This window comes from Pinus tabuliformis, chromosome 9 (assembly GCF_031772625.1).
Source record: "Pinus tabuliformis cultivar Carrire ecotype Pingquan chromosome 9, CPIR1, whole genome shotgun sequence".
Classification (NCBI taxonomy): domain Eukaryota; kingdom Viridiplantae; phylum Streptophyta; class Pinopsida; order Pinales; family Pinaceae; genus Pinus; species Pinus tabuliformis.
In genome coordinates, this window is record NC_142307.1 from 1,196,293,715 (window position 1) to 1,196,317,107 (window position 23,393).

At 42.3% G+C, this 23,393-nt stretch overlaps 1 protein-coding gene across 3 annotated transcripts in view; it reads right to left on the reverse strand.

Moving 5' to 3' along the window:
- The window catches only part of LOC149152832 (Leucine-rich repeat (LRR) family protein), a 519,369-nt gene that overhangs the window by 14,538 nt on the left and 481,438 nt on the right, over nucleotides 1-23,393 (reverse strand). Inside the window, exon 20 of one of the 3 annotated variants that reach the window (XR_016262186.1) lies at nucleotides 435-578. The exons of the other annotated variants lie outside the window; for them this stretch is intronic. The gene's annotated coding sequence lies outside the window, so the exon portion shown is untranslated. The remainder of the gene's footprint in view (nucleotides 1-434; nucleotides 579-23,393) is intronic. 3 annotated transcript variants of the gene reach the window in all.

Below are 23,393 nucleotides of genomic sequence, written 5' to 3' on the forward strand. Positions count from 1 at the left end.
TCCACCAAACCCTAATGTGTTAGGGTTCCAATGTAGAAACATAACAAACCCTATATTACCAAATTTTCAAAGGTTCCTGCATTTTAGACCTTATAACTCAATCCTAACAAGTTAGGATTTCCCGATCACACCAAAATCCCAAACATGATTTCATCAATAAGACTTCAACTAGCATTTCACAATATCCCTAAGCAGTTTAGGATTTCAAACATTCACATTAGCATACCCTTCGGTTAGGGTTTTCTAGAACCTGTCTAGGGTTCTATATAGTCAATCAAAAATATGAGTGGGGTGGGTAGATTTATCAAGAGATGAATCACCCAAACAAGAATCATTAAGATTCAATACATCTAGTCATAGCAGAGTTAGTAACAGATCATCAAATGAATAATTCAATCAATGTATTTAAAGCATACCTTTGTTTCTTGACTAACCTTGTCTTGAGAGATCCTCCTTGCAGATGTTTTTCCTTTGTTTCTTGACTAACCTTGTCTTGAGAGAACCTCCTTCTTGCAAATGTTTTTCCTAAGTTTCTTAACTAACCTTGTCTTAAGAGATCCTCCTTGTAGATGTTTTTCCTAACCAAGACAACAGAGGGAGAAAGGTGATTAGTATTTAATATAATCAAAACTAAATGAGTACATGAACCCAAAACTGAAAAGACATGAGATACTTATCTTTGAGATTTTTTAGGAGTTCTCTCCAAAGCTTGAGGGAAACCTATAAACTTAAAACAATACAAAAATGTCTTTTCCAAAATATGTTAAAACCCTACAAATTCTAAAACATATAAAACAAGATATGTAAACCTATAAGCAAAGGAATTAATAGTGTAAGTCCCTAATGTCGGGTTCTTTGGGCTTGACTTTCTTTGAGTCTCCTTCAGCAAAGTTGGCTTGATTTCTTCTTCTCTTCTTATTCTTTGGATTCTCGGGACATTGATTTTTGTTGTGACCCTTCTTATGACATTGATAACACTCTATCTTAGACATGTCAACTTTGTTCCTTGGTCCCTTCGATCTCTTGAGCATGATTGAGGTTAGCTATGAAAGGGGCAAGACTGCCATCAGAGTCATAGCCACCAATTCTAAATCCTTAAATTTCGCTTTGTCGGCATCACTGGCTTCTTCTATAGCTTTCTTTACATTTCCTCTTACCAAATCCAATACCTTGTTCTTCTCGAAGATTAGGTCAATCCTCTTCTTCTAGGATCTGAAGTTGGATGCTCCCTCAAGTTTGTTCTCACCCTTGATTGAGTTAGACATCTTCCTTGAATATAATAGACTCCTTCCCTAAGATAGTGCCTGTGAATGGATCTGCCTTTTTCTTCCTTCTTCACCAAAGCTCTAATTCCATGTTGGAAAATCAGAAAGGAAGTAAAGATTTTCTAGATCTTGATAATTACTTGTGATGTTTCTTATTATTACGATTCTTTATATCTTCTTTCTTTAGTTCATCAAGCAATTACCAAAAGCAACAACACATAAAACAATGAACACAAGATGTAGGCACATGCCAATTTCGCTTTGTCGGCATCACTGGCTTCTTCTGTAGGTTTCTTTACATTTCCTCTTACCAAATCCAGTGCCTTGTTCTTCTCGAAGATTAGGTCAATCCTCTTCTTCCAGGATCTGAAGTTGGATGCTCCTTCAAGTTTGTTCTCACCCTTGATTGAGTTAGACATCTTCCTTGGATATAATAGACTCCTTCCCTGAGATAGTACCTATGAATGGATCTGCTTTTTTCTTCCTTCTTCACCAAAGCTTTGATTCCATGTTGGAAAATCAGAAAGGAAGTAAAGATTTTCTAGATCTTGATAATTACTTGTGATGTCTCTTATTATTACATTTCTTTATATCTTCTTTCTTTAGTTCAAGTAATTACCAAAAGCAGCAACACATAAAACAATGAACACAAGATGTAGGCACATGCCAGGGCAAAGCCCCCTCGAGGGGAAAACTAAGTCAAAGTAATTTGTCCTTTCGCACATGCCAGGGCAAAGCCCCCTCGAGGGGAAAACTAAGTCAAAGTAATTCGTCCTTTCAATAGTATTCTTTGAGACTCTTCACCCTAGACCAAGACCAAACCTTCCCTCCACACCAAGTCAGCCTCCAGAAGATTGACCTCTTCCAAGCAACTTCGACTATGCAACAACTTGCAGTGGTTAATAGCTTTTGGCAGTAGTCCAACTTGGAAGACTTTGATCTCCCAATCCAGAGCACGAAACAGAGAGAGACCACCATCAAAATTTTGATTTTCCTTGACTCCTTAGATTCACCCAGACTGGCATTCACTTCGGCTTCCCAGCAACAAACTTTCCTAGCTACCCACTTCGCACTTCTGCCCAACAACAAGATTTTCAAACTTCTACCCAACAGAGAGAATTCGAACTTGATGAGAAGTGATGCTGCAAATGAATTCGATGTCCTTCCATTTATAGGCTTCTTGTGGGGTCAAATAGGGTCTTAGGCCGACTTGATCTTCCCTTAGGCCGACATGGTGTGGAGGTTCCATAATTCATATTTGACTCAATACTAAACCTTTTTACTGTTGATTTTTGGGTAGCATCGGATGTGCTCTAGCTCCGAAATTTTGTGGAGGGGCTAGAACACATGAGATCTCCAAGACCCAAAATCGTTTAGAGAAATTCCACCCAGAGTGCATGTTATTCAAATAATTAATTATTTTTAATGGTGCCTAAGTTGAAACTTAGGAAATTAAAATAATTAAAGTGAATTAATATGGGTGAGAAGCTTCTAAGTGACGAGGATAAAGTTTAATTTAATCTTAGCTGTTGATTAGAGATTAAATCACGACTGTTGATTTCTCAAAAGGAAAGGTATAAAGGAAGGCTTGGGGTCACTTGGAGAAACACAGACAGGGAGAGCAGTACTTGAGCTAGATCGAAATTCTGGGGCGTGATTTGCTGAGAATTTCAGAGTAAGCTTCTAGTGCAGAGAGGGGTAGTTCGGCAGCAGGACTTTCATCCAGGGTTGCGAATACATAACAGAGAGGCAGTGCAGCACCAGGGAGAGACAACATAGCTCCAGGAGGGTGACATAGAGGCTAGAGGGCTGACGCAGTCACGCAGAGGCAGCGCTGGGGTTTCTGTGAGGCAGATTGGGCATCAATTCAATAGATCGATTTCTGTGCCAGGAAGGCTCACCGGGAGGGTGACGTAACTCCTAGAGGAGGTGACGTAGTCCTAGTGTAGAGCTGGGAGTAGCCATCGCTGCACAACACTGGGGACAATGTAGTCACCTGTGGAGTTTGTTCATCCAGTTGCTGGATCCGCCAAAATATCTGTTTCCGGATAGAGGTACTTGTTAAAATTGGCAACTAGGGCCAAACTCCATGTGGATCACCTTATTTATGGTTTATGATATTTTTCCTAGATTCCTCTCATTGAGAAGTGTAGGATTGATCTAAAGATCATCTGATTCTGATAAGTATTTGTGGAGATATGAATTTATTTTGATTATGGACAAATTGTCAAGGTCGGCCAGCGAACTTATGTAGGCTCAGAAGCCCAATAGTCATGTCTATTCAACCTCAACTTTTGCATATAAATACAAGGAGCATTCTACTCATTTGGACAATTCAATTCACTCATCTTCTCTTTGTCTCCTACGCATAAAAGGAGACTCTCTCTCTCTCACACGTGTGGCTAGAAGGAAGACGTCCTAGGGCAAGGAAGACGCAGAAAGAAGGATGCTAGGGCAGTAGGTCATCTCTTTGACCAGTGTTGACCAAGCGTTGACCTTCCAGAAGTGTGGATTGGGTGTGGTTGCCTCTCCTAGGCAGGCCGCAAATTTTGGCATGATAATCGAGGTGATCTAACCTCTGGTTTGACCGGTGTTGACTGCCCTAGTTTAGGGCTGCAAGTTGACTTCAGAAATCTGCAAATTGACTAAACTTTTGGGGCTGTTCAAGGGTTGTTTCTTTAGGCTGTTCGAGGACAAGTTGACCGGAAATTGACAAAGTATTTTAGAGGTCAATTTCAGCGAGTTTGACCAAGTTTGACTTTGCTGATCTAGGGTTTGCTACTACTGATATAAAATTACAGAATTCAGGTTTTGTACTATTTCTCTCTGCTGAACTATTGAAGAGAAAATAAGATTTGATCAAAGGGTTTCCCCGCATTGGGGTTTGTCCCTGGCTAGCTGCCACATCTTGTCTCTCTTGTCTTGGCTTGTTTTCTGTTGATCATTTAATGTTCTATTTGCACTTTACTTAATGTATATGTGATTGCTAATCTGTGGCTAATAAGAAGAAAAATAAGTAAACTGCTCTAAGCATAGAACATACCATAATTTAACATGGTATCGGAGCTGAGGTGAAGATAAAGCCCAAGCAAGAGCAAGAGCAAGAGCAATCACCGAAGAGAAGGTTGGAAAGGGTATCTGAAAGAAATCATGGGGTCCTCAACGCACTTCCCTGCTGAAGACAAACCTCGTGAGAAGTCTAAATATCACGGATGGAAGATGTCTCTCGATCTAACATTAGAAGAGCAGGAAGTGTTGGATCATGTGAGAGGCGGGATTATTGAGCCTCCATCAAATGCATCCACTACTGCTAGGAACAAATGTACCAAGGGAGAAGTCAAAGCAAGGAAGATCATTCGGGACTCTATCGACAAACGCTTGGTAGCCTATGTTTTCGAGCTGAACACCTCCAAGGAAATCTACGATAGACTGGTGAGTTTATTTAAAGTTAATGATGCAAATTAAGTTTTGTTTCTTAGAAATAAGCTGAAGGAAATTAAGAAGGGCAAAGATGAGAGTATGCGAGCATATTTCTTAAGGATCACCGAGATCAAGAACGATCACCTATCTATTGGGGAAGTAATTCTTGACAGGGAAATGACACTCACAACTTTTGGAGGACTGCCATCTGAATGGTATATATTCAGGACTACTCTTCTCAACAATAACGTAATTCCTGGATTTGAGGAATTAATGGCCAGATGCATTCAAGAATAAACGAGGATGGAAGAGCAAGAAATGCCCATACTTAAAGGTCATCCCTCTGCCTTTTCTTCTCATACTAAAAGAAGAAACAATTCTGGGGCTACATTCAAAGGAAAGGCTAGACCAAAGGGTGGAAGAAAAGGGCGATGTTACAATTGCAATAAAACAGGTCACTATGCTAGGGAGCGCCCTGATAAAAGGGACTCACACCAGGATGATGATCAAAATCCCTCTCAAGGCAATCAAAGGAATGGCAGGTCAAATGGCAGAGATAAAAGAAGTGTCGGAAATCAAGGAAGAGGACAACCATTCAAGAAGGCAAGAAATTCCAGGTATGAATCTAACACTGTTAACAATAAGCAAGATGAATATTATCCACTAGTAGCTCTATCTACCACTGCTCCCTCGGACTCGCCGGGAAATTGGCTTATTAATAGTGGTGCCTCAAGGCACTTCACTAGTTACAAAGAAGCTCTCTATAATCTGATAGAGAAGGAAACCAACCTGGAAATTGTTCTTGGAGATAATTCAAAATATCCCATGAAAGGCGTAGGAAATGTCATTCTTCAATTGAATAAGGGTAATACCATCCACTTACAAGATGTATTATATGTACCTGATCTCAATAAGAACTTGGTGTCCATTTCGGCAATGGAAGACAAAGGCTACAAGGTGGATTTCAGCGATGGCAAGGTATGTGTATGGAAAAAGAACTTTAAAGATGCTTTTGCTCTTGGGTTTCGAGTTGATTCATTATATCAGGTCGGTGGAAGTCTGCTGGGTGTCATGTCTTGTGACACATCTCTTCAGTCTGAACTATGGCATCGGAGGTTTGCTCACCTTCATTATAAAGCTGTACCCAATGTAAGAAAAATGGTGACCGGGATGCCCGAGTTCAAATTAGAGCCAGAAGGTGTATATCCAAGATGTGCCGAAGGGAAGCTCAAAAGGGGACCATTCCCCTCAAGCCAAAGTAAGACCTCCGATATATTGCAGTTGGTTCACTCAGACATATCCAGTATGATGCTTGTGAACTCCTTGGGAGGATATTTATATTACCTCACTTTTATAGATGATTATTCTCGCAAGACTTGGATATACTTCTTGAAAAACAAGGATGAGGTGTTCTCCTGGTTTTAGCACTTCAAAGCCTTGATCGAGAATCAAACCGAAAATAAGATCAAGATCTTAAGGACTGATAATGTGACTGAATATGAATCCAATGAGTTTCATGACTTTTGCAAAGAGGCTGGTATTAAGAGGGAGACTACTACGCCATATACTCCTGAACAGAATGGTGTGGCAGAAAGGAAGAATCATACAATTGTGGAAGCTGTCGGTGCTATGCTCCATGATCAAAGACTTCCGAAGTTTCTATGGGCCAAAGCTGCAAATACTGCCGTATATGTACAAAACTGATGCCCTCATCAAGCATTGGGTTCCAAGACTCCTGAAGAAATGTTCACCGGTAAGAAACCTAATGTATCTCATTTTAGAATTTTTGGAAGCCCTGTATATTTTCATGTGCCTAAAGAAAAAAAGGAATAAATTGGGTGCATCTGGAAAGAAAGGAATCTTCGTGGGCTATAATGAAAATACTAAGGGCTATAGAATCTATGTAGCTGGTCAAAGGGAAGTCGAGATTAGTCATGATGTCACATTTGACGAAGATATGGCTCTTAGCAAGGTAGACAATCTTCCTACTTTAAGGGGATCTAAAGAAGCTAACACTGGGGAACTGAAGGAAAAAGAAGATGAGACGATGCCGATGTGGAAGAACCTATGGATCCTATTGATCCTCCTCCGCAAGAGCCTTCCTCTTCTAGGAAGAGGCCTTCATGGCTTAGGGGGACACTTGATGATGCTGAAGGACACATTGCACCCCGAGGAACCTTTCGTGAAAGTAAGAAGCTGAACAGGTATCAGGGATACTTGACCATCATGAGCATGATCATCCAAAATGAGCCTGTCATTCACAGATGCTGTCAAGCATCAAGTATGGAAGGATGCTATGACCGAGGAATATGAGTCCATTATGAAAAACGATGTTTAGGATGTGGTCCCCAGACCCTAGGACAAAGCAGTTGTCACTTCAAAATGGCTTTACAAGATAAAGCATGCAGTTGATGGAAGTGCGGAAAAGTATAAGGCTCGTTTTGTCGCTCGTGGCTTCTCCCAAAAGGAAGGTATAAACTATGACGAGATATTTGCACCTGTTGCCCGATATACCACCATCCGCTTGATCATAGCCCTCGCTGCTTCGCAAGGATGGAACCTACATCAGATGGATGTCAAGATTGCGTTCTTACATGGTTTGATCAAAGAGGAGGTCTATGTGGAGCAACCCGAAGGATTTGAGATTTATGATCGAGAATCTCATGTGTGCAGGTTGAAGAAGGCCCTCTATGGGCTAAAGCAAGCACCCCAAGCATGGTATGAGAGGATTGATAGCTACTTGATGAAGCTGGGATTCACTAGGAGTGAAGCCGACCCTAACCTTTACTTTAAGGTTATAGATGACAAGCCTCTCATACTGGTGCTATATGTTGACGACCTCTTTCTAATAGGTGCAGACCCTCTCATTCACGAATGTAATAGGGAGCTGGCTTCTGAGTTCGAGATGAAAGACCTACGACTTATGCACTATTTCCTAGGACTGGAAGTTTGGTAGAAACCAGGGGAGATTTTCCTATCTCAAAGAAAATATGTGGTGAACATATTGGAGAGATTCGGCGTGGTGGACTGCAAGCCCGTAACTACCCCAATGGAGCTTGACTTCAACAAGTTAAATGGTAGTGTTGCTGGACCTGTTTTACGAAATGCTACCGAGTATCGTCAACTCGTTGAAGCATTAATGTTCTTGGTGAACTCCCGTCTGGATATATGCTTTGCAATCAACACATTGAGTCAACATATGGTTGAACCTCACCACTCACATTGGATTAGTGCCAAGAATCTGTTGAGATATCTTCATAGCACAATCACTCATGGGTTGAGATACACTGCCGGAGATGTGAGACTACTTGGGTATATTGATGCTGATTGGGTAGGCAGTGTGGTGGACCGAAAGAGCACTTCTGGGTGCTATTTCTCTTTGGGATTTGCCTCGATATCCTAGATGAGCAGGAAGCAGAAGTCAGTGGCTTTGAGCACCGCCGAGGCAGAGTACACTGCTGCTAGCATGGCCTCCTATGAGGCAGTCTGGTTGCGAAAGCTCTTCAGTGAGCTGTTTGGATTTACATTGGATACCACCATGATTCTGTGTGACAACCAGAGCGGGATTTGCTTATCAGAGAATCCCGTATTTCATGATCACTCCAAGCATATTGATATCAGGTACCACTATATTCAAGATATGGTGCAGCGAGGAGCAGTAAGGCTTCAACATATCGGTACAGATGAACAGGTCGTCAAAATTTTGGCAAAGCCCCTGGGAAAGGTCAAATTCCTGACTTTCCGAGAATGACTTGGTGTCGTTCAGAGACCCTCTTATGAGGGTCGAGTTTGATGTATTGAGCTTTGGGATCTCCAGGGGGGTGCAGGGTACTTCTTGGAGAGACATGTGACCACAGGGCGACTCACCATCCCCTCGTGGTGCACTGTGTACAGGGTAAAGGTTTAACCTTCCCCTGTGACACCTCGTGGTGACTGTGAACAGGATGATTAGTTCTCTTGTGGACCAGGATGATTCGTTGTCTGTGGCGACTGTGGAGAAGGATGATTAGTTCTCCTGTAGGCCAGGATGATTCGTTCTCCTATGGACAGGATGATTAGTTCTCTTGTCGAGGCATCCTACCCATGCAGTCTGGGACTCATGGGAAGTACCTCTCATCTAATCAATGAGCAGGGAAATGAGGATAGGGACCATAGTAGTACTATCGATGGACGCATCGCTGTATCTACCGTACTCCCTATGCTAGGATGACCTCCATTGATCTGGGATCAATGACACTGATCTGGGATTAGTGAGAGTGGTTCACACTCTGAGACTGACTTCGGGTCAGTGGAGGATGGTATGATACATCCTCGATCATTTCTTCTTCTTCATAGTTCAAGCAGAGCAGAGCAGAGTGGGGTCAAGCTGTACAGGACAGTGCATTTGATGGATGGATAGTAGCGACGGTCTGACAGATTGCAGATGAAGTTCTCCCTAGTTGAGAGGGAGTGTTAAAATTGGCAACTAGGGCCAAACTCCATGTGGATCACGTTATTTATGGCTTCTGATATTTTTTCCAGATTCTTCTCATCGAGAGGTGTAGGATTGATCTAAAGATCATTCGATTCTGATAAGTATTTGTGGAGATATGAATTTATTTTGATTATGGACAAATTGTCGAGGTTGGCCAGCAAACTTATGTAGGCTCAGAAGCCCAACAATCATGTCTATTCAACCTCAACGTTTGCATATAAATACAAGGAGCATTCTCCTCATTTGGACAATTCAATTCACTCATCTTCTCTCTCTCTCTCTCCTACGCATAAAAGGAGCCTCTCTCTCTCTCTCTCTCCTACGCGTAAAAGGAGCCTCTCTCTCTCTCACACGTGTGGCTGAAAGGAAGACGTCCTAGGGCAAGGAAAACACAAAAAGAAGAACGCTAGGGCAGCAGGTCATCTCTTTGACCAGCGTTGACCAAGCGTTGACCTTCTAGAAGTGCAGATTGGGTGTGGTTGCCTCTTCTAGGCAGGCCGCAATTTTTGGCACAAAAATCGAGGTGATCTGACCTCTGGTTTGGCCAGTGTTGACTGCCCTAGTTTAGGGCTGCAAGTTGACTTCAGAAATCTGCAAATTGACTGAATTTTTGGGGTTGTTCAAGGCATTGTTTTACAACCAGGCCGAGTCAACTCGGAAACGGCCGGGTCAAACCGAGCCATTAAAAAAATTTGCGACCAGGCCAGCAAACCGGCTCGGTTGACCGAGTCAACTATGACTCGGCCTAGTCATCCAATGACCAGGCCGAGTCATAGTTGACTCGGTCAACCAGGCCGAGTCCGTATTGACCAGGCCGAGTCAATGAAAACCCGCTGAGTAGCGTAAATCATGATTTTTTTTCACTTTTTTTTGGATTTGTGGTAAAGTTAAAATCAGTTTATGGATTCCAAAGGGTTTAGGTAAATTGTTAAGTGCTTTTGGGGTCCATTTCCCCCTCCCAAACCCTATTTAAGATAGCCAAATGCTCTCATTCACTCACAGCAGTCTTATGCATTTGAGTGAGAGTCTTCTTTGAGAATTAGTGAGCAGTTCTTGAGCTTGTTTTGGAGCAGCAGTGAGGAGTCTTGGAGGAGCATTGTAGCTGGAGTGAGGAGCTTCTTGGGCAGCCATTTGGAGCAGCATTGAGGAGCTGATTTTTGGAGCAAGCTTGAGGAGGCAGTTTGTGCCTGGAGGTATTTTTTTTCACCCTTACAAATCTGTTTTTGCTTAGTAAATTTTAGGTGCATATCAAGAAAGCTTAGAGAGTGTTTTTTGTCAAATAAATGAACATTGAATCAATTTTTTTTTTTTTTTTTTTCATTTTCAGATTGTTTTCCTAGTCAAAAAATGGCACCTAGAGCAAAAGATCCTGCTTGGGCATATGTTGAAATGGTTGATAGTCAGATGTGTTGCAAGTTTTGCCATAAGAAAATTAAGGCAGGTCCTGGGGGGAATTATATATAGGTGGTACACATATAAATGCCCCAACTGGTATATTTATTATATCTTGGTGAGTTCAAAGACTTATTTCGATAATCAATTCATCAAAATTTTTAATATTAGCCAGTGGGTATTGTAGTGCAATACATGTAGTTCATGCATATGTAGCTATCATATGTTGATTTGGGGTAGCATCGGATGTGCTCTACCCACGAAATTTGGTGGAGAGGTTGGGGCACATGAAATCTCCAATACCCAGAAAGGGTTTGGGCAGATTCTAAACAGATCAGGAGATATTAAAATAATTAATATTTTTAATGGAGTCCCTAAGTCTAAACTTAGGGAAAATAAAATATTTATGTGTATTAATATGAATCTGTGTTAGGATGGTCCAAAAGATATGGATCAAGCTAGATCTAATCTTAGCCGTTGAGATGTCAATAGGAATAGTATAAGAGGAGTCATAGATGATCAGGAGGCTAAGAGAGATAGAATCAGTGATCGGGAGAGCAACTGAGGGGCATTGAGTACAGAGCTATGTTGCGGGGAAGTGCTCCACCCCCTTCGATCCCGCTCCCAATCCACGCTCCGAGCGGGAGCGGGTCGGGAGCGCGCTCCCGAAATCGCTCCCGACCTAAAAATTTTTCGCTTCCTGCCTTTTCAGGAGCGTTTTCGGGAGGGTTTTGCCTTTTTTTGCAATTTTTTTTTTTGTAGTAATGTTCGAAATGCAGTTTTTTTTGAAAGAAGCAAATAATTTTTGAGTGGGACAGCTTAATGATCAAATCTAGGCCCTAGTATTGATATGTTATTCATGGTAATGTTAAATTCTTAAAGTAAAAGTGACATTTTCCTTAATCTTCATTTTCATCCTTTTACTTAAATTTTTAACATTACCATGAAATGACTCAGGATGTTTGAGAGTGGTTTCGGCCTCATTGGATTTCATATGGAGAAAGTAGAATTTTAGATTTCATTCAAAATCTAGCAGACTTATCAGTTTTTCAGGATTTCAGGATTGGGGGATTGCAATGTTTCCATTGAATTTTGTCATGTATTAGGGTATGGAACTCGTATTTAATCAAGAGCACCAATCCCTCTATGTACCTTCATGTTAGTGACATTGGTTGTCCAACTCCTCTATCATGACCCTCCTAAAATTGTACGCATCACTCAAACAAAATCTTGACTTGACATGCTATGCTTTTTCTATCTTATGTTAATTCTTAGAGGGTGATATTAATGACAAAGATCCAATACAGATGTAGAGGTAATGACAAAGATACTTCTGGATATTAATGCTTAGAGGGTGATATTAATGACAAAGATCCTGATTTTCCAACAAGACTAAAAAATTAGACATTTCTCGTGGTGGCAAGAGGCCCAAGCATAAGAAATAGATAATAAATTTACTTCTCTTTTCTAGTTTCTAGTAGCTTTTATAACTATTGACTCTTTCATATTTATTATGATATTTTTTTAAATAATATATGACAATTTATGTTTGAAGTTGGCAATTATAACTCATTAGTAATGAATTATGAATATGATGCTTCATGAAAGTTGAAAGTTGTTTCATTTCATTTCATTTTATAACATTTCATTTCATGTTAGATATTATTTGTTGTAATGGTTACACTTAGCTTACAAGTACAACTTTGGTGATCAATGATGATAAATGTTATATATTGAATTTTGAAAGCTTGAAACTTTAAGATTGATGAATCGTGAGACTCAATATGTTGTATGTTACTATGTTACTAACTTGTGGACGTGGTTGATGAAGATTATAACTTCTAGATGATTGTTGTTATATGGTTCAATCAATGTTTTTTTTGTTTTTTATATCTAATTCATTATTCTACTTGTTTTTGTTGACATATATGTATCAAAATATAAAAAATATATATATTATATAAAAAACGCTCTGGGATTCGCTCCCAAACCGGGAGCTTCTGAAAATGTCGCTCCTGCTCCCAAGTAACATAGGTACAGAGAAACAGAGCAGGCAGAGATTGTGCCGGGAGAGCAGCGCTGCAGCCGAGGAGGGTGACACAGAGCTAGCAAGGGCTCACGCAGGGCCACGCAGAGGCAGCCGAGTGCTGCACAAAGCACCAGAGGGGCCAACATAGCTGACGCAGAGGCTCAGAGAGCTGATGTAGGGCCTCCTGGGGCTGACACAGGCCTAGAAAGGCCGACGCAGGGCCAGCGTGAGACAGAGGGGTTGATGCAGTCCAGTTTGGACAGACACTGGGGTTGTAGAGCAGTGTTGTGCTGAGGAGCTGCTAGAATGTTTTTCCGAGGTTTCAACCAGGAGATTTCTCTCAAATTGTGAGGTATAGCTACTAAGGAAATTCTCTGTTGGGTAGGCCAGTTTCGGCACCCAAATTGTACTCTGAAATTGCTTAATAAGAAAACCCTCAGATAGTTGCACCGGTTTTCCCGCATTGGGTTTTTCCGGGGACATTGGTCCAAAAATAATGGTGTCATGTGGTGTGTTTGTTCTTGTTTCTTTTAGTTGTTGATCTATAATATGTTGAGCATGCACTGGTGTTTATTTTCAATACTTACTTTGTAAATAACTTGTTAAAGAATAATAACAAGTAGGTAGGAATAAATCAGAAAAAGTGCATGAAAGGTTTCTAAACTAAGTAAATTTAGAAACTTCAACATCATATGGATGTCCCATATGTATGCTAATATTCACATTCTGTTTGTAATTGTAGGCGGGTCATTACATACTAATCCAATCCAAGTGATGATGAATGAGAGAGAATGCCTTTCTTCTATTTATACAATCCTCTAAGGGATTCAAATGGCCTAATTTGGATTAATAATGCCCCTAAAATAAAATAATGTGCATAATAACAAGACCTTTGGTGACAAGCCCACCAAATAACTCAATAACATAAAAATAAGCCTCTCAAGAGGGCAAAATGATCAACATAATGGGTCGTTGGGCCATTGAGAAGGCCAAATGAAGTCCAAAGTGTGCCATTGTGAGAAAATGGACTCCAAACATAATGGACAAGGGGTTGGCCCCTTGTTTTTCCAAGCAAGTCACTGTGGTTCTCCCAAGTGGGTGTGGGGGCATAATGACATCCTCATGGCTCTCCAAGTGGATAGATAATCCCTATAAACCATTTGTAAGGGCTAGGATGATGACATAAGCCCTCCCTTTGTCTCCTGCGGTGAGACACATCCTCATCTGGACCCTGGAACCTCTTCTAAGTGTGTGGTGCAAGTGTCAAGATGGCTGGGCATGGGATCCAAGTGCATCATCCTCATCCAAAAACGTGGAACACGAGCAATTTCTAAAGGGTACTGAGGATCCATGAAGTACTCTCTGCTATGGTGGAGGCCCATGGCTCTCAATGCTCCCCTACAAGGGCCAATGTGGCCCTCTAGAGGGCTTGGACCCTGTATAGGGAGACCAAACCCCAAATGATGACCCACCTACAATTCTGCATAAGATCCAATGCGTCCCCTTGCCCTCCAATATAACAAATAATTAGAATAATCAAGTAAAAGAGTTTACAAATCATGGATTCAAATGGGCACTTCATGGTGGCATGCCCTTCCATGGAGAGCTTTGGCATGTACAAGTGTCTCCAAGCTTGATAAGGGGGTTAACCAAGGACCCTATTAGGTGGTTTCAACCTTTAGAGGGGGTGACATGTCCATGGTAGTCCATCAAATGGTGGGTGGCATGTGATATAATGATGAGATGGAGTGGGGTCAAGGGAAAAACTCCAAGCCACATGTTAGGGAACAAGGGTAGCTATAATAGGGGAAGCCCACACTTGGGTATATAAGTGCAGGGGGGAGCAATCGTGGTACATAAGTTACCCCAACCTTTGTTTTCCACCCTTCTTCATATGCCATTTGCCTTTTTTGATTTTTTTTCATAATTGCACAAGGCTCCAGGGAATGAGAGCATGATGTGTGATATATAGTAGTAGGTATCCCCCTTTTAAAGTGGGTCATTTCATTTCCCACTAGAGGTTGGGACAATCATGAGTTCCTCAATGTGGAGGGGGCTCATCTAGAGCCCATAAGAACTAGGGTGATGGCCATAGATAAGGGGTAGAGCTTATGTTTGGTTTTTCCCCACATGCTAAATTCGTATGTCCCGACCATCTTTTTCATTTTATGGTATATTTCCTATTGTGAGTGGCCAAATTATGTTTTTTCTTTTATTTTTAGTTGCACCAACCTTCGGGGCATCGTTTGAGGCCCAACCCAAAGTGTGGACAAGGGGAGGAGGAGGTTAACCCTTTGTGGACCCAGTGGACACATGTAAACCTAGATGGGAAATATGATGAATGGGGTTATAATAAGCAGAGGGGAGTGATGTATATGGTATCGGGAAGTGGGACCACACAACCAAAATGGGGATTTCCCATGTAGTGCCAGCCCTAAAGCCAATAGCTAGTAAAGGAGATCCCACGGGAATAGGATACAAGGCTAACCATCAAATTGGGCAGAGGAGACGAGTACAGACCTAGCCCAATCTTTCCGCCGAATCACTATAATGTCTCTTCCTAAATTATTTTGAACATGATTTATTCCTACATTTTGGGGCCAATTTTGGAGGAGATGGGGCCCATTCGATTTTATTAGGAGACTTAGGAGTTAGAAGCAAGTTATTTTGGTTTTGTTCACACAAGGAAAATAAGCACTTCATAAGCCAATGGTTCGAATTGCATGAGAGGGAAAATCAATGGCTTAGTGACGGACCCATGAACCAGGGAAAATGGAGGGAAAAACACCCCACGAAATCTATAAAAGGAAGACAACACTCCTCATTTCATCATTCTTGGCTTATTGAATTTGATTCTGTTGCTCGAGCTGTTTAGCCGGGTCACTTGTTGTTTAGCAAGAGTTTTCCAAGCGGAGAACTCACCCTTTCTTCGGGGGACTTCGAGTGCCACCCTAGAGAGGTTCATCCATTATCATCCAAAGGAGATTTGTAGAGAAATTTCCAGCATTTGCATATAGCTCACCCCAACAGTGCGTGTTTCTGGAGGACGTAGTAGTATATCTAGTGTGACCATTGAAACATTCTATCGGAGGACTATTTCTTGCCAGGAGAAATAAGGGAAGTATCAGTGGAGTTGATTGCTACATTTCCGAAGTCTTTGAGGAGGATTTTTCTAGTGTATTTGCAGGCATTGTGTTTCAGTAGATTTGGAGGGCATAAGGCCTTTTGGGGGTCGAATTTGGAAGGTCAAAACCAGACCAAACAATTTCTAGGTTTTTTTGGGTTTTTAACAAGGACGCCAGATATAAATTTGCAGAATTTTCTGAGCACTAGAGGTGGGGTTTTCAGCCATATCTTTGCAACAAACATTGCAGAATTGCTCGGGATTGCACAGTGCCTTTGGAGGCCAGATTTGGAAGGTCAAAATCCTGCCAAACCATTTCTGGGTTTTGGACAAGGATCCCAGATATAAAGTTTCAGAATTTTCTGAGCATCAGAAGTGGGGTTTTCAGCCATATCTTTGCAGTAGACAGTGCAAAATTGCTGGGGATTGCACAGTGCCTTTGGGGGTCGATTTTGGGAGGTCAAAATCAGGCCAAACCATTTCTGGGTTTTTGTGGGTTTTGGTCAAGGAGCTTGGGGCTGAATTTGTAGCATTTTCCGAGTAGCAGAAGTCGGGTTTCTTGAAGTTCCTTTCCAACCAGTAGTGTAGTTTTAACTTTTCTAGGTAGCGCAGAGCATTAGAGGAGCAGACATTCCGGTACTTGATATCATTATCTCATCACCTGGATTCTGTCATGCTTGCCATTGAGGCAAGCCCATGTGCATTCATCCATACTATTGTATTGTTCCATTGATTAATAAAATGGCTCAGTTGGTTCTTACTTCTGGAGTTTTAATAAGCATTTGTTGATTGTTTTTATTTCCTGTGTCACAAATCGATTTTGTTTTGCATATCGTTGTTTATTTAAGTTTGCCATGCTCAAAAGTGTCCATGAAAAGTAAACCAAATTTCTCAACTATACCAATGAGAAGTCATACCTTTAGGGTCAGGAGGCCCACCTTCAAACATACGATCATAACAGATGGGCGAGGGGCTACATGGCTGGCTCAAGTGGCAGAGAAATGGCACATTGAGCTATCTGGAGGCTGCAAGGGGTTGCTGGCGCCGACTAAGGACCATCTAGGAGAAAATTTTCTCCTATGGGTGTCACCCACAAAATGGTGGGTAACACCTATTTGTGCCCCTCCTGGACAATGGAAAGAAAGGCCTTAAGGAAGGTCACACTGGACTAAGGACAAGGGATAACCACCAAGGTGAAGAATGAGAACAAAAATACAACCAAAAGCGGTCTATCATTCACTTTGACATGTGTTCCATACTAGAATGCCCTTAAACATTAAATGAAAACACTTGATAACAAAAATGGTTAATGTACCTTATAATAGATGATCCACATTCATCTAATGAGTAAGCTAGATGAAATAAAGCACTAAGCGAAGCATGGATGGAAGGCCTTTGATGCTAGATATCTTTGGATCACATAAGGCTGCTGACTGGCAAGTTGAACAAATAGGAGAAATATTTTCTTCTAGGGGTTACCCCACATGGGTGGGTAATAGGGCCCATTAACAATCACGGGAATAGCATCGTACCCAGGTAAGCTGTGTCTAAATACACAACTTACCTCACTGCATTATCATCTTGACCTATTGCTATCTTTATACAATGATTTATTCTTTAGCCAATGGACCCCATATCTAGTGTTTGGCACTCTTCCTATATGGTTGTGATATTCTCTCTCTGGTGCACATACCATTCAACTCTAGTATTCTTGGGTGATTTCTTTCTAGGGTGCACTTGTTATGTTTTCTATGCTACCCTGCCTTAGTGCAGTTTTCTCCTTGTTTACTGCAGGATATAAGGCTTGCTTGTTGGTTCCATTCAATCCCCTCTCTCTTGAATATGAATTTCAACATAGTCATCTACTGAGGATGACCAACAAAAGCTCATTTCGCAAGAAGTGGCTTCACAGATGACCAATGTCCAATTTGTGGTAAAACGAAGTCTCTTAAGAACATTTTGTGGGAATGTCAAATAGTGTAATATTACTAATTAGCCATGGCTAATTGGAATATTCGATTTTGCCTTCTATAATTATTTATAACTAAAAAGGTGAGGAAAGGGGGGCATAACTCACTTTTTGAATAAAGTCACTCCCTAGTAGCACAATGTTGTAACTTAAAAGGGGAGCCAAGGGGGCCAAAGGACCACGTAGAGAAAGGGGCCCATGTAGACACTTGGAGGGACTGCGCAGATGGAGAAGGAGCACGTGGCAAGAGAGAGACTACGTTGGAGGAGGTGGGTCTTAGGGTTTTGAGAGAGGCAAACACTATAAAGGAGAGAGCAGCTGGTGGGCTCTAGTATTGCAGCAATAATGCTGCAACTCCAGGGACTCCCTTCTTTACTTTTATCAACCCGGTAGTTCGTAACAAACTTGGAAGCGACGGTGCTGTATGCACAAGTACTAGCTCTTGCCGCAGTTGTCACTTGGTCAGCTGGCACAAGTCCGCTAGGGGCTTAAGCCAACTTCTATGAGCTCTTAGAAGAAGCTTTTTAAGTGATGGATGAAAGCTAACTCAAAGGAAGCTAATCTACTTGCGGGAAGAAAGTGAAAGCCAAAAAGTAATGCAAACCCTAATTCTACCAGCTAGTCTTACTGATGCAAAGGAGAGAATGCAAACTACTGGAAGGGATGCCATTACTTCTATGAAGGTAAAATACATGTGTCTAGACTACCTCTACCTGAAGAAAACATCTTTTTGTATTTTTGAATAAGTTATTAGAATTATCATGCATGTGCTTTTAACTAGCTTTTTACTGTGCAGGGGTGGATCACGGAGGAGAAATGCTTGGAAAAGGTTGGGAAGGTTCAGAGAGGGTCTAAGGAGTCCCTAACACCCTTCCAGAGAGTTTCACAAAGTTTGGCTATCAAGAAACCTCATTTGTGAGCTTCTACAGGAAGTCTGCAGGGGTTCTACAGGATGTTCAGGGATTTCTACAGGATGTTCAGAAATTTCTACAGGATGTTTAAAAAGTGGATTTTAGAGGATGGGTGAGTGAGGGAAGATGCATGAATGGATAGGGAGGTAGGATAGGGGCCTGGAGTGACCCAGGGACTAGTGGATGGAGTGGTGAGAGGGTGTAGAAGGCTGACTTGGCTTAAAAAAGGCTATGACAATGATGGAGCAAGAAGGTAGGGTTACGTGGGCAAAAGGACAAGTGTGAGACGAGGAACCTAGCTAGGAGATGGAACAGCTGGCTCTGATGAAGCTTAGGCGGATGAGAGAGTGGTAGAGATGCCCTGCATGGTGTACATTTAACCGAATCAACAAAGTCTTACAAATAATCAAAGTCCTAGCTAATCTAATCTAACTGTCAATAAAACGAATGAACAACAGCTTTATTTGGAAAGAAAACAATGCACATCAATCATGCAAAGAAACATTTCAGAGATCTGAACCCATAACTAACTTCTGCAAATGAAAACAATACACTAAGGATTGCATGGTCAAGCAAACTAGTGCTTTTGTTGGGGCAGCACCGTTTCTTCAATTCCAGCCCCTGATCCAATAAGGATGAGGTGAAACTGAGAGTGTTGTTGACCCTTTTCTTGGAGCTTTTTTCCTGTTATTATCCTACCAATCTATTTTAAACATCTGAAGCAATTCTATTCATAAACAGTGACCTATTTAACCAACACAACTAAATCTGCCTAACAGAAATACGTTTCAAATGCATAAAAGGAAAACAACGATGCATAAGGGAAAGTTAACAATACAAAAAGGAAGTCCTAGGCTCTCAGGTTGGGCCCAACCCTGAGAGCTATGGCTCCTATAGAAAACTCAGAGTTGATATAAAATCGGACTGCTTCTCATTATCAAAAAATAGTCATAAGTCAAGAGTTATGCCAAAATGGCTACAAGAGAACAAAGTAAAGCTAACAACACGGTAGTGGAAAATATGCAATGGTTTCAAAAGTCCCTTACGAAGGCTGAGGCCTTAACATTTATACACCACGAGGGCCCTAGCTGGCCTCCTAAATCTATGGGACTTGGCTGTCCAAACTGTGAGTAGACAGCCCCTTCCAAAATCTGCTTGGCTGCCTTCTAGATCCGATTTTGGTGGCCTTTGGAGCTTAGAGTTGGGGGTGAAGATCCCGAAGAAGGGCTATTTAATGCCATAGACAACCCCCCTACGAATCCTCACCTCAAGCTTGGCTGTCTTCTAGCCCATGATTGCTCGGTTTTGCTCCAACATGTGTCAAAAAACCTGAAATGAGCACGTGTTAGCCACCTAGGAGGAGTGACTACCCTTATTCGTACAAATGTCATAAACATATTGAAAAATAATGCATAAGCTATGAAAAATGAAGGATTGAACAAGGACTGAACAAAGATAATTAGGCCAAATGAGCCCAACAAGTTACCAAATTTGTGGCTCATCATCACCCCCTGCTAAAAGGGTTGCTCATCCTCTGAGCAACTAGTCCAGCTCCTCGTCTTTCATTGCTTTAATTGCCACCCTCACATCCCAGGCTTCTGAAGTAGTATCCTCCTCACTGTCATGGAATCCGGCCTTCCTTTCCACCTCTTCCCACTGCTTATGCTCTTCTTCTTCTGTGCCTCCTTCTAACAATCCCAAAAGCAAAGGTGGACTTAGCTTGAGGCCTATCCAGCTGGCCTGGAGGTTCTGCATAGACTTCTTGTAGAGAGGCACTCGTGCCAAGGCCTCCCTCATTCTAGTTGGAGTGTGATATTCCCTGATTTTGAGGCTGTGGGACAATGTGTTCCACCTATGGGTGCAAGCATGAACACAATTGTCCCCTAATAATCGCTCCATATCCTCGAAGTGTGCTATGGCCTGAGCCTGCCGATCCATGTACTCTAATAAAGCCTGAGAGTTGGTTGCTAGGTGCTGGTGAGCGGATATCAATGCTGTGGGGTCCCCTAGCTCTGCTCTAATCAGCAGTGGCTCATGTAGTTCTCGGTCCATGACATTTCTGACCTCTGTCGCTCTCTTTTCTTCGTGGTTTAATCATGAGGTCATTGCCATCAGTTGCATGTCCCCTACTGCTGTGTTGGGGTCCCACGAGGTTATGTTTGGAAGGGCCAAATTATGAAGGTAAAACTCTGAAAGCTTAGCCTTATCTTCCAATGAACTGCTGTTACATAAATCCATGAACTGTTGGGGGTTTTGGATTTGGGAGATACCCCTTTGTGCCAATGTGTTGATTTGGAATTGCAGCCACTAATCCCTTAGGTATAGGCCATAGGATTTGGCCGACTGCCTACATCGCAGAGCTTCCATTGCCCAACTGGCCATGCAAGCCAGTTGTGCCTCCTTTTCTTGCATCTGCTGTTTTAGAGATTGTATCTCTATGCCTGCCTGCAATTCCCTTTCCTGTAGTTGCCAGTTTAGTTCCTCAAGATCAGCTTGCATTCCTTCTTTTTCTTGAGGTTCTACTGTGGTGTCCTTGGCTGTTGTGTCCTCTTCTTTCCTTTGTCCCTGTAGCTGTAGCTGCTGTCTAAGCAACTCATTCTCTTCTCTTAACTTGGCCTGTTGGGAGCTTTCCACATGCCGTACTCTTGCCAACTCCCTTTGTGTTTCCTTGAGCCTTTCCTCTAGAGGCCCTATATCTACTACCCCCTTGGATTTAGCGATCCTCATCCAAGTGTGGGTTCGTACTCTTTCTTCCTCTAGTGCTAGAAACAGTGGCACTATGAATTTTTGAGGAATAATTTTGCCGGCCTCTTAAAAGTTATAATAAGAGCCCAGGCTGGGCTGGGGGCTTGGTTCCATGATGACATCGGTCTTCTCCTCCTCCTGTGGTGACTTGGCTGCTCTTTCCTCCATCTGCTCAGTTTCCTTCAGCCTAGCCAAAGTTTCCTGTAGAACCACCTCGGCATCCTGTAGAGAGGCTTCCGAGTTCAATTTCTCCATCCTTTCCCTCCATGAGGATGTTTTCGGGCTCCCCCGCTCATAAGTAATGGATGCCTTGGAGGGGGACCTATCCCTTGGTGTGGTAGGGGTATCCACAATTGTGATTGGCTCTTTTGATGGAGGCTGGGGTTTGCCAGTCTTAATTCTCACACACCTTCTTGCTTTAAAATACAGAGGAGTCTCCCTCTTTCATTTTTCCTTTGGCTTAGGAGAGGTACCTAGGGTGGCCAACACAGCTGCTGCCTCCCTAGCTAGAATTTCGGCCGATTTCTCCTTCTGCTGTCCTTTTTTCGGACTTCCTGTAGAAAGTCCTGTAGTGGCTGGTTTCTGGCTTCCTATAGAAGCCGTTTTTAAACTTCCTATAGAAATAGCCTTCTGTAGAAGCAGATGGCACCGTTTTAGCCTGCTTGGCTGAGGGTGCTTTTTCCTTTAGCTTGGCTGACGCTGCCTTAGGGGTGCCCTCACTGGCTTGGACTTTCTCAGTCCTTTCTACCCTGCTCTATAGTCTTTTCTCCCTGGGTGTTGGTGTAATTTTACCACCCCCTGTTTTGGCAGCTTGGCCTTTTTCTTGTGTTCCTTTCTATTCTTTCTTTGGTGTTTTGCCTGGGGTTTCTTGTCCTTTAGCTTTCTTCTCTGCTTGAGTGTGCTCCTTCTCCTCGCTGCTGGAGGAAGTGAGCTCCTCGGCCAAAATTCGGATGTCATCATCCTTAGACATATTCCGAAAAATTTCCCAGGAAAGAGGGACAGTATAAGTGTGGAGTGCATCTTCCACGAGGAGCTTGATAAGCCCATGATGGGCTAGCTGGTTTGGTGTCCCCTCTCTCAGTTTGGTGGCACACTCAATCATGGATTGCAGGAGGAAGTAAGGAATGCTCAATTTTTGTTCTGAGGGTAGGTCCATTTGGTGCTTGAGTTCTGTGAGCAACCGGAAATGATAGCCATACACGATGTTAAATCGCCCCTCACACGTAATATACTTCATAATTTGGAGGCTGACTTCACTCGAAAATAGTTGTAGGCTAGTTCTTCGAACTCCATTCTTGTCCTCTGAAAATTGCTCCTCTGGCAAGAAGAACTCCTTTTTAGCTTTCTGACCCAATTTTCTCTCCTCCTTATCCCAGGGTACTCCCATCGGTAGATCAATTACTCTGCTAATGAGCTGTGGGGTGAGTCTGAGGGTCAATCCTCTAAAGTTGACAACGGCCAATGTCTTTGACTTCGACTTCAAGGACCTTAGGAATTCTTCTGTAATTTCGTTATCGTGACCTTGAAGCTTGTCACAGAATGACATCCAGTGTGTACGGGAAAACAAGTCCACCACCTCAGGGGTTTCCCGTAATTTCTTGGAGTTCGAAGGTTCTTTTCTAATGAACCCTCCCGGCATGGTAAAAAACTCTGTTTTGTTGTTCTGAACTTGCCTGCTTGTGTACAGAAGGAGGACTTTGGGATTTCTTCACACAAAGCGCAGAGCTACGTCTCCGTTATGCACACAGTCATATAAAGTTCACAATCTTTCACCGGTGAGCCTTGACAGTGTCTCAATTTTTCTACAGGAGGGAATTTAATTCAAGACCCTGGAGAAAATCTTGCATGCAGACTACGAAGACAATTTCATGCAGCGATAAGAAAACGGCTTTTGAATTCATAGACAGACTTGCATTCACATTTTCCCTACCCCCTCAACACGTCGAATTCACCACCTTTTGAATTATTTGCATGGGAAAGTTATGTTCAGGCCTACCTCACTGAGAATTGCCACCCTCGACGTGAACAGTCCAAGCTTCTTCGTAATGCCGGGCTCCCTGTAGC